At 45.7% G+C, this 14666-nt stretch overlaps 1 long non-coding RNA gene across 1 annotated transcript; it reads right to left on the reverse strand.

Annotated features, from left to right (window-relative positions):
* Positions 1–2057: 2057 nt before the first annotated feature.
* LOC147958495 (uncharacterized) lies at positions 2058–5905 on the reverse strand. The gene is made up of 5 exons (XR_015611668.1): positions 5324–5905; positions 4706–4810; positions 4055–4113; positions 3825–3931; positions 2058–2654 (listed from the first exon to the last, which is right to left on the reverse strand). It is a non-coding gene; the product is annotated as an uncharacterized LOC147958495 (long non-coding RNA).
* Between the last annotated feature and the right edge of the window lie 8761 nt (positions 5906–14666).

The raw sequence follows: 14666 nt of genomic DNA on the forward strand, positions 1-14666 counted from the left end.
TCGTCACCACGCCGTCGTGCTGACGGAACTCTTCCCCGACACTTTGCTGGATCGGAGTCCGGGGATCGTCATCGAGCTGAACGTGTGCTCGAACTCGGAGGTGTCGTAGTTTCGGTGCTTGATCGGTTGGATCGTGAAGACGTACGACTACTTCCTCTACGTCGTGTCAACGCTTCCGCAGTCGGTCTGCGTGGGTACGTAGACAACACTCTCCCCTCTCGTTGCTATGCATCACATGATCTTGCGTGTGCGTAGGAAAATTTTTGAAATTACTACGAAACCCGACAGTAATTAGCTCCATATGGTTGCATTCTAATTAATGAAGCCAAATTTCTAAATGGTCCACAATCCTTCCGCAGGAGACTGAAAGCAGTAGCGCAGGGTCATCTCAGAGCACCCCTTGGGACATCACTCTAAATAGGGCGTTGAACGTAATGAAAAACAAGGATAAGCTCAGTAAGCCGTCGTCAGCTGGTCATTTGGCCGGCAAAGGCTTGTCCACAAAATGGTTGTCATACTATAATGCTGGTGGGCGAAAGGAGAGAAAGACCAGCTCGGAAAGCCAGTCGCGCGAGGTTCAAGAACTCAAGGCACAAGTGGCGCGGATTTCGGAGATTGTCCAAGAGCAAGTGCAACAACAACTGGGATCGACGCTCACCGCCATTGTGCCTACCTTCATTCAGGGGCTGACGACGTGGATTGCGGGCGGCCAACAGGGGCCGCCCCCGGTTCCCAGCTTCACGGCCAGCAACTCGCACAACGCGCAGGTGGCGCCATTGGTGTCTCCGGCGGAGGCGGTATTGGTGTCTCCGACGCCGGCACGGGCATTGGAGCTTAATGCACCCGGGTGTACGCCGGCCGGCACCTCGGCAGCAAGCGGCCCCTCCGTCAGTTGCACGCCCTCCGTTGGCGGTGCCTCGACATTAGCCGAGCTCGACGCCATCACGGTAACTAATTAAGCCTCTCGGCCGATGACTTCATCTCCTTGCCTTTGACTGGGCATCCCTGACGCCCTACATGTTTTCGCAGGGCGTCGCCGACGTTCCATGCACTCTCCTGCACTTCGTGGGTGGCGAGTTGATCGATGTCGCCAAGGGCAGAATCTTCAACCGGGCAACCCCGTGTTCCACGGTAATCCGATGCCACCCACCGTGTATAGGGTTGAACTGATTCGGGTGCTGCCAGGCTGCGACGAGTTGTTACCTCCGATTCGACCCACTAGGGCCGACAAAGATGATGTGATGACCCTCAGCGCCGCGTAAGCTGGCCCCTGCTTTGGCCGAAGAGCCAAATTCGTTTGGGGGCGAGGGACACCACCCCACAGACAACACCGCCAGTCGTGCCGGCGCCAAGCCATGGCAAGACCGCCGCAACGCTACCGGACATGCCGGACATCCCTATGGCACAGGATCCGAACATGCATATGGCACAGGATCCGGACGACAACGATAACAACGATGGTACATTTACCAACGTCGATAAGTACTTTGCCGAACATGGGTACGGTGACGAATTCTTCGGGCCTCCTTCTCAAGAACCCAACCCTGAAAACACTACACCATGGTCAAGTTTTGGCGACAGAACTACCTGTTGGCATAGGGTACCTTTGCCGACAGATAAACTGTAGCTAACACATATGCTGACAGAAGATAAAACAGTCGGAGGACTTGCTGTTGGGAAAGGTATTACCGACAGAAGTTCACTCGCCGACACTTTTTTTGTCAGCATACACCCTACCTACACCGACAGATAATCTGTCAATGTACACCCTACCTATGCCGACACATGGTGAGTCAACATACACCCTACCTATGCTGACACATGGTAAGTCAATGTACACCCAACCTATGCCGACACTTAGTCTGTCTAAAGGCATTTAGTATTGCCGACACATGGTTTGTCTAGTTAGGGGTTTACTTTTGCCTACACTTTCTGTGTTGGAATGTTTTTGCCGACATATAAACTGTTGGTAAGATGGTGCACAGCCAAAACAACAATTGGATACTGCTCTAATTCAAATGTTATATACAATGCTCAACTGTTATCCACAAACAATATCAAGATGAACACATTGCACGATCATTGATAAAATGGTAACAAAAATACACATACACATATTGTTCACAGGTTCAAACACAAGTCAATCTTCACAAAAGCAAAGTTTGGCCATCTTGGCAACCATCCAGAAAACACAAATCACATAAAAGGACCCCTATTCGCTGCTCTAAAATAGTTCAAACACTAAATGGTACAAACAATTGAGTAATATCCATGAGCACAAGATTTCTACTCCAGAACACTTGAGCACCAGTCCAGAACACACATAAAATTCATGATTACAATTAAGTTGGCTGGTCCTGAGCCTGCACGCCCTCTCTTTTACTATCTTGCATCTTCCTTTTTTCCTTTCTCCAGAGAAAACATCATTCTACACACAACTTCCTTCCTGATCTTCTTCTCCCTAGCATCGGATCGCCAATCAACCGAGCACCTGCAGCTCCGGTGCATGCTCATGTCCAAGTCTCCCACTCCATCCGCCACCACGCCCATGCCCAGCTGCTGATAGGCCCTGTAATCATTTGCTCCACCCCTGCCACTCTAATGTTCAAGCTCCTCCTATACCCACTTCTCATATTCTTCCGAGTGATTTGAACCTGCAGAAGTTAGCATATACTTTCAAGATAAAACTAATACTCAGCTATGTTACATGAAGATGCCATTCAATCTACATGACTGTTAAATGCATATCTCCTAGCAGTCCACATTCTACATGTGTAATGTGTTAAAAGCACCTGGAGATTTTCTTATTGTTTCAGATAGCACTACGTGCTCAACATCACACATTAAATGGTTGGAGAATCATGACAATTCTTCTTTGGGCTGGTCCTTAAGTTTAGAGAATAGAAGATCTACTACCAAATTAGCCTAAAACAACACAATTCTAGGTCCAACGCCTTGGCATATACAGCCAGATATGATGTTTGTTCCTTAAACTATGCATGCAAGTGTGCAATATCTCATGTCTAAGGAATGAATGAAATTTCTGACTTCCTAGAGAGGGTCATGGACTTCAAAAGAGCTCATTAAAATTCCAGAAAAAAAGAGCTAATCGAAATTCCAGCAAAATAAAGAGCTAATCAAAATTGGGCGACACATATGTATACAATCTCCGCATTTCCAACTTTCTGTCAATTCGAGCAGAAAACTGGGAGATTGTTTCCTAGAGCATGTGCAACAGCCACAACCCCAGGGCCAAGATAGTACAAAACTGAAATGAAAATAGAAGAGTATTACAGGTATGGAAAAGCAGGAAGGCCTCATAGTCATTCGCGACATAGTTGGTTCAGAATGTCTGCTCACAAGCTATTTACCTATTTTGCCATCGGACAATTAAAAAGAATACTTGTATTGCAGTGAGATTTTTAGTTTGCATCGGTCAAATCACAAATTACCAGTACCAGCTCTAAATTCCGCATATTGCAGCAATAACTTGTAAGACATGTTAGAAATAGGAGCACTGAAGTACACCCATCTAAATAATAGATCACCATTGTTACAATTCAAATACAGTAAATTTTGCACCAAATATAATTTGCTTTGTATAAGATGCTACCTGAAAAACCCAAGCTCATATTTACAACCAAATAAAGTAAATGCCCACTCTATTCCCGTTGTGTATCATTTAATAGCTTAGTACCACCCTCCCAGAATGTAAAGGTAATTAGAATATTTTGGGAATATTAAGATATGCAATCGAATGGTACAGAGTCATATGTGATTACACTTAGGAGTGAAATACCTAACTTATATGCTTGAGAGATTACCTTACGTTTCACGACATTACCTAATATTTACACCGCTCATCAGAACGGATTCTTCTACAAGGAACAAGCAACCCAATAAGTTCACGGCTAGCACACATCACTTTCTCCTGTCATTTGTTAGATTAATTAAAATTTCAAACTTGCAGGCACAGTCATAGGATGTAAGATAAATTCTTCTAAACTGGATATGCATAAAGTGAGCATAATAGAACCTGTTCTTCGCAACTGACCTGCTTCCACCATGTGACATTGTAGTCTCGATCCTACTATCTACATCCCATTGGAACAACTGCAAAGGGAGGAAAAACCATTAGAAAACCTATAACCAGAACCAAGCGAGAATACTAAGTCCAGTCCAACTTTATGCTGCATTAGGGTGTGGACCTTCTACAACTTCGAGTGGTCTTTTTATGAGCATATTATCAGCTTTCATGAGCATGTTATCAGCCTAGTTGTGCAAAAACAAAATCGAGTGGTATTACATGAGGATTACAATTTAAAAAAGGTCTTTTCTTGGACTAACATGTATTATGTTTGTAAATCATTCAGAACAAAAAGTAACTTACTTCTGAACTTAGAGAAAATGATCGAGTATCTTAAGTCCTAAATAGAAGAAAGCTTCCCGGCATGCAATCTTCGTATCTGTATATTTTTGCCTCCTGATGGAGGCGTTTCATGAGTAGTCTCGTGTTGACCTTACTGCCGAAGTGCACTCTACACTATCAGGCGTTTTCTTTTCTTTCCTCTGCTCCCTTAGAGGCCTTTATAGATTCTTGTTCAAATCTTAATACAGAAGCAAAACTGCTACTTTTAGTCAGAAAAAATAAACAGAAGAGCAAAAGTTTGCAATTCTAAACATGTTGTGTTAGCAATAGACCAACCTAATATCATTGCCTCTATGATGTTCCTGTAGTCGAGATCCACCAACTCGCCACGGACCCAGGTCATCTGACCAGACGCCTTGACATTCCGTCACCCACCGCTTCCTATTTTAGGGAAGAAAAAAACATTATACCAGCATGCATTAGCTGTGTGAAAATCATTCAGATGAGCTGGAAGACAAATTGAAGAAAATACAAAAAGAAAATCATATTAGTATCGCTGCAAGCAAGACCAATTGAAGTTTCAATTGATATGATTTTACACATATATTATTCAGCCCATATACCGGCATCAGAAAATACAAAAAGAAATATAAAACCATGAAGCATCAGAAACTACAAGATGTTACAGAACAAACAACATTCAGTTCTACAACAAAGTTGAAGCCAACTCAATCGTTTGCACTATATAACTTAGAAATACGTATTGACAATCAAAAGTGCTTCATGTAAATAGGAATAAGAACTGTAGAATAAACAGATCTTAGCAGAAGATATGGAAGTGTTACCCTAATTTTCAGAGTTCAGCAATGACATATGGTTTGAAGTTCAGCAATGCACAAGCACGCATTGTGCAGCAGTACAGAAAAGGATATCTCAGGAGGAGCCGATGCTTACCTATTGGAAAAGACGAGTCTGTGCGGAGATCTGCAGCAACAGACGGCTGGCTTCAGGAGGGGCGCAGCGGTATGGAGAGCTCGTGGATGGATCTCTATCGGCGGCAGCAGGAACGGGGAGCACGGGTGGAGAGCTCGTGGCAGGGCTGGGGCCCGGGGCGGGGTCGACAGGGGAGAAGCGCGAGGAAGATGGCGGACGAAGTTGGGGGCGGGAGGATGGGGATCAAGGGAGGGGGTTGATCCCTGAGCATGAGGACGGCGGCTGGATCTCAGGCAGAGCGCGAGGACGGCGGCTAGATCTCCGGCGGAGCGCGAGGACGGCGGCTGGATCTCGGGCGGAGCGCGATAACGGCTGCTGGATCTCGGGCGGAGCGCGAGGACGGCGGCTGGATCTCGGACAGAGCGCGAGGACGGCGGCGACAACAGCACTACCGTGGGTGGAGAGCGAATACGGCGGCGACGGCGGCAGGGCGTAGGTTGAGAGCGCGGACGAGGGGATAGGGATGGGAAGGGCGGCGGCTGGCACAGGTCGGTTATGGACTTGGTCGATTTGAGGGGTATTTTGCACGGGCCAGCCAAAAGAAATTCCCGTCTCGCGCCTAAATGGCACGCCAACTTTCCAAGTTTCGGGATTTTGAAAAGAAAAAAATTCCAAGGTTCAGTCGCTTGACACGTGTGCACATACGCCGACACTTATTCCGTGTTCATACACCCTCCATACGGCGACATATTGGAAGTCACTAAGCATGTACCTACGCCGACACTTATTCCGTGTCCATACACCCTACATACGACGACATATTGGATGTCACTAAGCATGTACCTACGCCAACACATAAATTGTTAGGACCCACACATGTGCCGACACACAACATGTTGTTAGCCAGTTGCCGACAGCTAAGTCGTTGCTTCGTAGCTGCTGACACATAGTGTGTCAACAATGATGTATCTACGCCGACACATGGTTCAAGGACAAAACTTCATAGCTACCCCGACAGTTTTTTCGTGGAGACTAGTGGACCTTTGCTAACAGAAGTGTGTCACATAAGCTCTACCGTGGTGTAGTGAAAAGACGACCGCGATCATGCTGGCACCACGGAGAAACCAAATTGCAACAGGCGTCGTCTGACGTTCAGTTCTCAGGAGACGCCTCCAGCTGCCGCCTTCACCGAGCCTCATATAGCCGAGGTGCCAAATATTATCAGCCCCAACACACTCAAGAAGGTGGTCTGTGAGCAGAACTCGATCCCATTACAGCAGAAGAAGAAGGGACGGAAAAGAAAGAGTAACAAGGGTGCCAGCCAGCCGGCACCGAGTACGATCCGTGCTCAGGACGGTCCACCTTCACCTAAGGATATCTCGAGGAGGGTGCATGTGGCGGGTAGGCCGATGCTACCGACTAATCTGCTCAATGCTGCAACCGATGCTATGCGGAGTCTGCATGACAGTGTTCTTTCTTTGGAGAAGCGGCGTCTCTCCGAGAATGATGTGGCATACCCGGTTTTCATGGCCAAAGTGCCAGAGGGCAAGGGCTTTGTGGATAACGCCATCGGGGATACAATCGTCCTGCAGTTTGATGACATCTTCACTATGTTTAACCTTCATCCGCTGCACTACACCTTCGTTCGGCTATTTTCGCTGAGTATGGAGATGCGGGTCATTAGAGACAAGACCCCGGACATCGTGATAGTCGACCCCTTCTACATGCGTGCCAAGATCTTGGGCAGCGCTGGGGACCGACAAGTCGCGAGTTCTTACCTCGAAGGCGTCATTCTGGAAAACCCAAATAAGGATAACTTCCTCGTGCCTTACTTTCCTAAGTAAGTCATCCCCTCACCGCCCCGTAACATATGATTTCTTAGATTTCGGTCGTTCTTTTTTTTAACATTCCGTGTTTTGTGCAGTGACACACATTGCACATTCATCCTCTTAAGCCCGAAATATTCCATGGCCACGTATTTCAACTCGGACCGTCAGTCGAAGAAAGACTACACAAATATCAAGAAAGTTCTTGATGATGTTCTCCCCGGCTATGCCAGATCTGGAGGCACCTTCACCAGGCCAGTTCGTAGGTACGGCAAGCACGTGTTCGCCCACACTACGACGTTCCCCTGCGTCAAGCAGCCGCCTGGCGGTCATAAGGATGCCTACCACGCCCTCCATCACATGTGGGCGATCGTACGGGACCATAATCACCTTCTGCTACCAAATAATCTCAAAGATTGGGCCGCAAGATTGTCGGCAATCCAGGACGCGGACATCAGACAAGGATTCTTTCGCATCTAGTCGGAGTTTGCGGAAGTCATCCATCAAGATGTCCTTCATACCTCGGGGCAGTTCTACCTCAGATATCAACTGTCCAACAGTGAGATAGACACAACGCTACAAATGTAGGCTGACAACGCCCGCGATTTCATGACCATCACGAGAGACGGCGGCTTCATCCACGCTCCGGTCCCTGAGTCGAGTCGAAAGTAGTGATGCTATGTGTAGTTCTGAAACATCGATTGGCTCATGTTGTAATCAAACTTTAATGAACTTGTATGTCTCTTTGGTTTGGACAGTCGTTCAACTTATATGTAATCGATGCTATTTATTAGTAGGACCATGAATCGTGCTATTAATGTGTTGCTTTTCTCTTCCGATCCTTTTGTTGCATACTTATATATTGCTTATGTATTGTCTGTGAATTGTTACTAACGTTTTGTTTGGCTAGTGCATAGAGATGCCGTCGTATGTCGTGTACAAGGGTAAGGTTCCTGGAGTCTACGACGACTAGGAGGAGTGTCGAAGACAGGTTCACCATTTCAGCGGTAACAGTTACAAAGGGTACACCACTAGGACGAAGGCGGAAGTTAGATACGTGAGCTATCTAGCGGGAGAGAGGAGGGAGCGTTGGAGGAACCGGATGAAGACCATTTTCATCGCGATGATGCTCATCGTGATGACCGCAGCTCTCTTCTATGTGATGGTAGTTTAGATGATCGATATCAACTTGTAATGTGAAGACAAACTCGCTACTCGCGGTTTTGAGACTTGTAATGTTCTAACTTTGTTTGGTATTTTAAATTCGGAGACTAATATGATGAATTGTATTCGGAGATAATCTTCTATTGTATTTGATAAATCTGCTGTTTATATGTTGTGCTCTCTATATTATATGCAGTAATATGTTTTGTAACCTGTGCAAATATCAGAAAAGAAAAAAATTCTTAATATTCATACTAGTGGCGCACCACTCAGCACACTAATGGCGCACTGCAAAAAGGACTCTAATGGCGCATCATCCACCAGTGCACCATTAGTATGTCAAAGCACATGGATAAATATGGCCCCCTGGGAGGCATACTAATGGCGCACCGTGGGCTATACTAATGGCGCACTGCATGATGCGCCATTAGTATACCAAATACTAATGGCGCACCACAGGTGCGCCATTAGTGAAAAAATACTAATGGTGTGATACTAGTGGCGCACCTATAGTGCGCCATTAGTAGGCAAACCAGGTATGCCACTAGTAGGCCTTTTCCTAGTAGTGATACGATGGAGATGTATCACGCACCTCCAGGACGCCGCCCGCCATGCCGTCGTCGCACACGGCTCCGACGCGCCATCGCGCCCGTCGTCTAGCGCGAACCCTAACCTAGCCGCCTTGTCCTGCTCCGAGCCCGCTGGTGCCGGCGCCAACCAGGCTTCTCCTAGCCACGCTCTCTAGCGGTGGCGAGGTGGAGAAGAAGAAGGCGGGAGACCCCACCGGCGGCGGCTAGGGTTTCCTCCTGGTAGTGTGCGGAGCGACCCGAGAGGAGAGGAGAAGTATCAGTCCATTCCCGCTGAACACAAGGAATGTTTCGAACCTATATATTTATTTATTTGTTGTGAAAAATCTTAGAATCTAGATTTTTCACAAAATGAATAAATAAATAAATAAAGGAATGTTCTAGGGAGCGGTCGGCTGCTCCCTAGCTCTTCGGAGCAGCCAGACGAAAAAGGAAACATCAAAACTATTTTGTCCATCTAATAATCTATAAATAGAAATAGTTTGACCCCTAAGAGTACCCATAGTGGGAGTAATTTCAGCAGTAACATAAGGTCCAACTCAACAAATTTGCTTATGTGGCAGTGATTTAATGAGGAGAGAAATGAGTTGAGTAACATAGCTAGTTACTCATACTATGAGTAACATCACACATACCAAGATAAGATGAGTCTACAAGCTAATAAACAAAGTGTTGCATGACACCATACATATGTTACAATCCACTGTAGATTTAGCAATATAGACTAGTAGCATATGTATATTACTAGTCGAAATTACTCCCCACTGTGAGTAGTGTAAATCCATATTAGAAAGAGTGAGAATATATAAACAGAAAAACTAAAAAGTAAATGCAAATCACCAACATGAACATGTGTGAACGCACTTAATTCAGGTTTTCAAAATTCTGAAATCAAATAACTTTCAAACCTCGTATCGAAATTAAGACCCATTTTCACTGTCGAAACTTCCGCGACGTGCTCTTCAAACTAGATCCCGCATGGTATGTTTCGACAATTCTTTTGTGCAATTTAGTCTCAGTTTTGTGCAACTGCCTAGCTGTCGACGTGCAACTACCTGGCCATGGATGTGCAACTTTTCACCTACGCGTAGATGTGTAGTTTTCACTCATGGTACCTCCACCCCCAAACTAACTCCTTCTAGTGAGATGTGGAAATTCGTGTGCTGCGCAGGCCAACTACCCAGTAGTTGATGTGCAACTTTTCTCCTCCCCGTGGTTGTGCTTTAATTGTTTCCTGCATCAGCCAACTGTATAGCAGTGGATGTGCAGATTCGGATACTGCGATGGCCAATTGTCTATCAATGATATGCAACTTTCCCTCATACCCCGTGGATGTATGATTTCCCTAGCAGCACTCGGTCCAAACCACCCATCTAGTGTGATGTCAAACTTTAGTGCCCTGTTTATATGCAGATTTCACTACCCTCATGAATATGTGACTTTTCACTACCCTCATGAATATGGAATTTTCACAATCCAACTATTGCTGCCTGTGAGATGTAAAACTTCATATGTTGCATCGGTCAATTGCCTAGCAGACTTTGTGCAACTCCGTTTGTTGCACCAACCGAAACTACATATCCACAAGTAGGGGGGGGGGAGTTGCACATCGAGTAATATGTAGTTGGCTCAAACAACAGACTAAGTTGCACATATCGCTGGTAGGAGAGGTGGGGCAGAGTGTGTCAACTATTAAAAAAACTACACATCCACAAGTAGGGACAAGGGTTGCATATTAACTACTAGATAGTTGGCCGGGACAGTAGAGAAGTTGCACATCAAGTTGTCATGGTTGCTAGTTTGCAACCTCATATGAAGTTAGATCATGCAGCTCCAAAAACTGGTTTTGCAAAAAGTTACATCATGTAGCACAATGTAGTTCTGAAGTTGCACCATATAGCATCAAGTTGGCATCAAAAAATTTGTCAAAATATAATCATGCGGGATCTAGTTTCAAAGATTTCGTCGCGAAGAATCCAACAGTGAAGACGGATTTGAATTTCGATGTGCTGTTTGGAAGATATGGTTTTTAAAATTTTTGAAAACTCGAGATAAATGCATCTGTGCTCTGTTTTTTTCAACTGATATGACCGGTGTGAATGCATTAAATTTCAAAAGAGATATGCGCTAGCAGACAAAAATTACACACATGCATGCCTACATGAAGCGGCTATTCACAATCCCCAAATAGTGTGTGCGCACTAATAAGAATTCAGGATAAATAAATATATAAATTCTAAGATATGTCATAGGGATGACACAAATTGGCTTCTTGTTCACTCCCACGGGACTTCGATTATGTAAGATCATTGGACCCGGCTCCTCGACCGATCAGTGCGATTTGCTGTTAATTGTTCGGTCGGTCTTTCTCGCACCTACGTACAGCTGCACCGCGTGAGGGTCAAAGGCATGGAGACATACAGCGTGCACAAGGGTCGGTTAGTTCGTTCAGCGGAGGATTTTTTTTTCGAATATGTTCAGCGGAGGATCTGATCTGGGCCGCAGAGCGAGGTTTTTTTTTCAAGGTTAAAAGGATTTCATTGCTCAACTGTTGGAATATTCGTTCCTACATAGCAGAGAAACGTCTGCAGGTCCAGAGTGCAACCAAACTGCAGTTCGGCCCATCGTTCGAAAGCAGCAAGGGTGTGACTAACAACGTTATGTAGTCCATCTCGATGTCTACCGGGCGAGTAGACCATTGTAGAGCAAGGCTTAATCACTCCTCGCACGCCAACAACTCAGCCTGGAGCGGTCCGGAACAATGCAAGATGAAACGACAAGCAGAGAAGATAATGTTGCCGGCATTATCACATAGGATCATACCGACTCCTGCTAATCCACCGTCGGTATCAACGAACGACCCGTCAACATTCAACTTCACGCGACCGGCCGGCGGGGCAGACCACTGGACCGTGGCTGCATGCTGTGTTGATGTATTTATCATTGTAGAACTATACCCAATCGGCGGTAGCACCATCTTCCCTTTGATGGTGTCAGTGGTTGGAAAATTATTGATGCATCGAAGAGATTCAATATAGCTAATCAGAAATATGCACGAAGCTTCAATTGAAGGTGGTAGCTTATGGTGTACTATTTCATTACGTACATACCAACTACTCCACAGCACCATCAACACATGCATGTGATCATCTTCATTTAGCTTGTACAGAAGATCAAAAAGCCACTCACGGCCTGTATTCATCACTGAAGCTAAGTCCAGCAATAGCCATTTATCCTGCAGGGCGTTCCAAAAAGCAGCAGTCAATGGGCATCTACAGAATGTGTGGAACATGTCCTCCAGTTCCATCGTACACAGCAGACAAAGGTTAGACACCTCAAGTTTTCGTGATTTTTTATTCACCCAAGTAGCCAATGAATTTTTGACCAAACGCCATACAAAGATATATATGCACCTTAGGTGAAGCAGGGCATCTTCATATAAGTGCCTAGACGACATGTCGCCCGTCCGGTGCCCTACTCGATGGACTGTAGTCTGACGGTGAATCTCGTCATAGGATAGACGATAAGCACTCCGGACTATGAACGATACAGTATGCTCAGGCGCCCAACTGTGGCACCACCTTGATCTTCATAATTTCTATGACATCTATCGACATGAAATGTTGATTAAGTAGTTGCACGTTCCAATTTCCTCGGTCGTCCAGGAGCTCGCTAACACGACGAAGGCGGCAGCGCCCCTGGGGTAATATTGGCAACCTTGCAAGTGGATGTGGTATCCACTAGTCACACCAAATACGTACAGAAGCACCATCACCAATGCGCCAAACTAGACCTTTCTTGAGAAGCTCAAGACCGTGGACAATAGACTGCCATGTTTGGGATGAGTTATCCGAAAAGGCCGTATCTTTCAGACGTCCCGCCGGGTAATATCATGCTTTGAGCACATGTGCAGATAAACTGTCAGGGTAAGCAATAAGACGCCAAGCTTGTCTAGCCAGAAGTGACTAATTGAAGAGCCTGAAGTCACGAAACCCCATGCCACCTTGCACTTTTGGTTTAATCAATGTATCCCACGCACGCCAATGTGTCTTCCTCTTCCCCTCCTTGGCCCCCCCCCCCACCAAAAGTTATGTACCATGCGAGTAAGATCATCAGAAACACTCCGGGGCAAATGGAAAACCCCCATGATATATGTAGGTAGGGACTGCGCAACCGCCTTAATGAGAATTTCTTTGCTCCCTTGTGACGCCGCTTCTCCCCATTGTAAGATACTCTTAGTAAGTTGCTCTTGTAGATTTTGAAACTTGCCCTTCGACATTCTACCAGATGGTGTGGGGAGACCCAGATACTTATCATCAAATCCCACCATCTCAACCTGCAAGGTATGCACAACCTCCTGCTTGTCGTTGTCACCACAACATGGGCCAAATAAAATAGAACATTTCACCGGGTTAATGAATTGTCCTATAGTGCGCTCATAAATAGCCAGTGCATCTCCCACCTAGGTAGCTTCTTCCTGAGTAGCACGGAAGAACATTAAAGTGTCATCCGAGAATAGGAGGTGTGAGATACCTGGCGCCCTTGGACACACATGAATAGGAGAAATCTTTGCTTGTCTGACCTTCTGTTTCAAAATAGCATCAAGTCCATCAGCTACGAACAAAAACAAAAACGGGGATAGAGGGTCACCCTGCCGAAGTCCACGCGACGGTGCGAACAAATCCGAGAGGGCTCCACTTAGTTTAACACTATATCTCACCGAGGTTACACACGCCATAATCCGCTGTATCTACCGGTGATGAAAACCCAAATGTTGCATCATTCGCTCTAGGAAATTCCAGTCTACCCTGTCATATGCCGTTGATAGGTCCAACTTGTAAGCACAGAAACTATTCTCCTGATTCCTTTCCTGTTTGATGGTATGCACACACTCAAAAGCTATGAAAGCATTATCTGTAATAAGTCTACCAGGGACGATGGCGCTCTGCTCAGGAGCAACAATAACATCAAGGAGAGGTCTCAAACGATTTACCAGATACTTAGAGATGACCTTGTAAACTAAGTTACATAGACTGATTGGTCTGAACTCATTCAGCTTCTTTGGATTCGCAACCTTAGGAATAAGCACAATAGTAGCTGAGTTTACCTCATCCGGCATGTGTCTAGTCTCAAAGAACAACCTGACAGCCATCATTACATCCTCTTTCCTTAAAGCCCAATTCCGCTGAAAAAATCGAGCCGGAAATCCGTCTGGACCCGGGGCTTTTAGTGGCCCAATCTGGAACAACGCATCACATATTTCCTTATCCGTGAATGGAGCACAAAGAGCAGTATTCATATCAACGCACAGCGAGGGTTTTAGTTAGCTATATACGGGCTTACGGCCACAGGCGAGATGAATCGATCAATGATTCTCCTCCACAGTAGAGTCCACTGCTTCGGGGTTTAAAAAATGTACAGCTAAAAAACAAGAATTCAGCATAAGAAGCCAGTTTGCTATTCCAGGTACGTCATCCTACAACATTCTTAAAAATTGGATGGAGTTATTTTTAAGGTGGATTTCAAAAAAGCGTACGATAAAGTAAAGTGGCCATTCCTACAACAGGCGTTGCGTATGAAAGGTTTTGATGAAGTCTGGCGACGCCAAGTTGAATCATATACGCAAAAAGGGAGTGTTGGAATTAAAGTGAATGACGAGATTGGTCATTATTTCCAGACACAAAAGGGCCTAAGACAAGGGGATCCGATGTCCCCTATTTTGTTCAACATTGTAGTTGATATGTTGGCAATTTTGATAGGAAGGGCTAAGGAGGCTGGTCAAGTGGG

This window comes from Triticum urartu, chromosome 7A (genome assembly GCF_056163025.1).
Source record: "Triticum urartu cultivar PI428250 chromosome 7A, HENAU_Tu73, whole genome shotgun sequence".
NCBI lineage: Eukaryota > Viridiplantae > Streptophyta > Magnoliopsida > Poales > Poaceae > Triticum > Triticum urartu.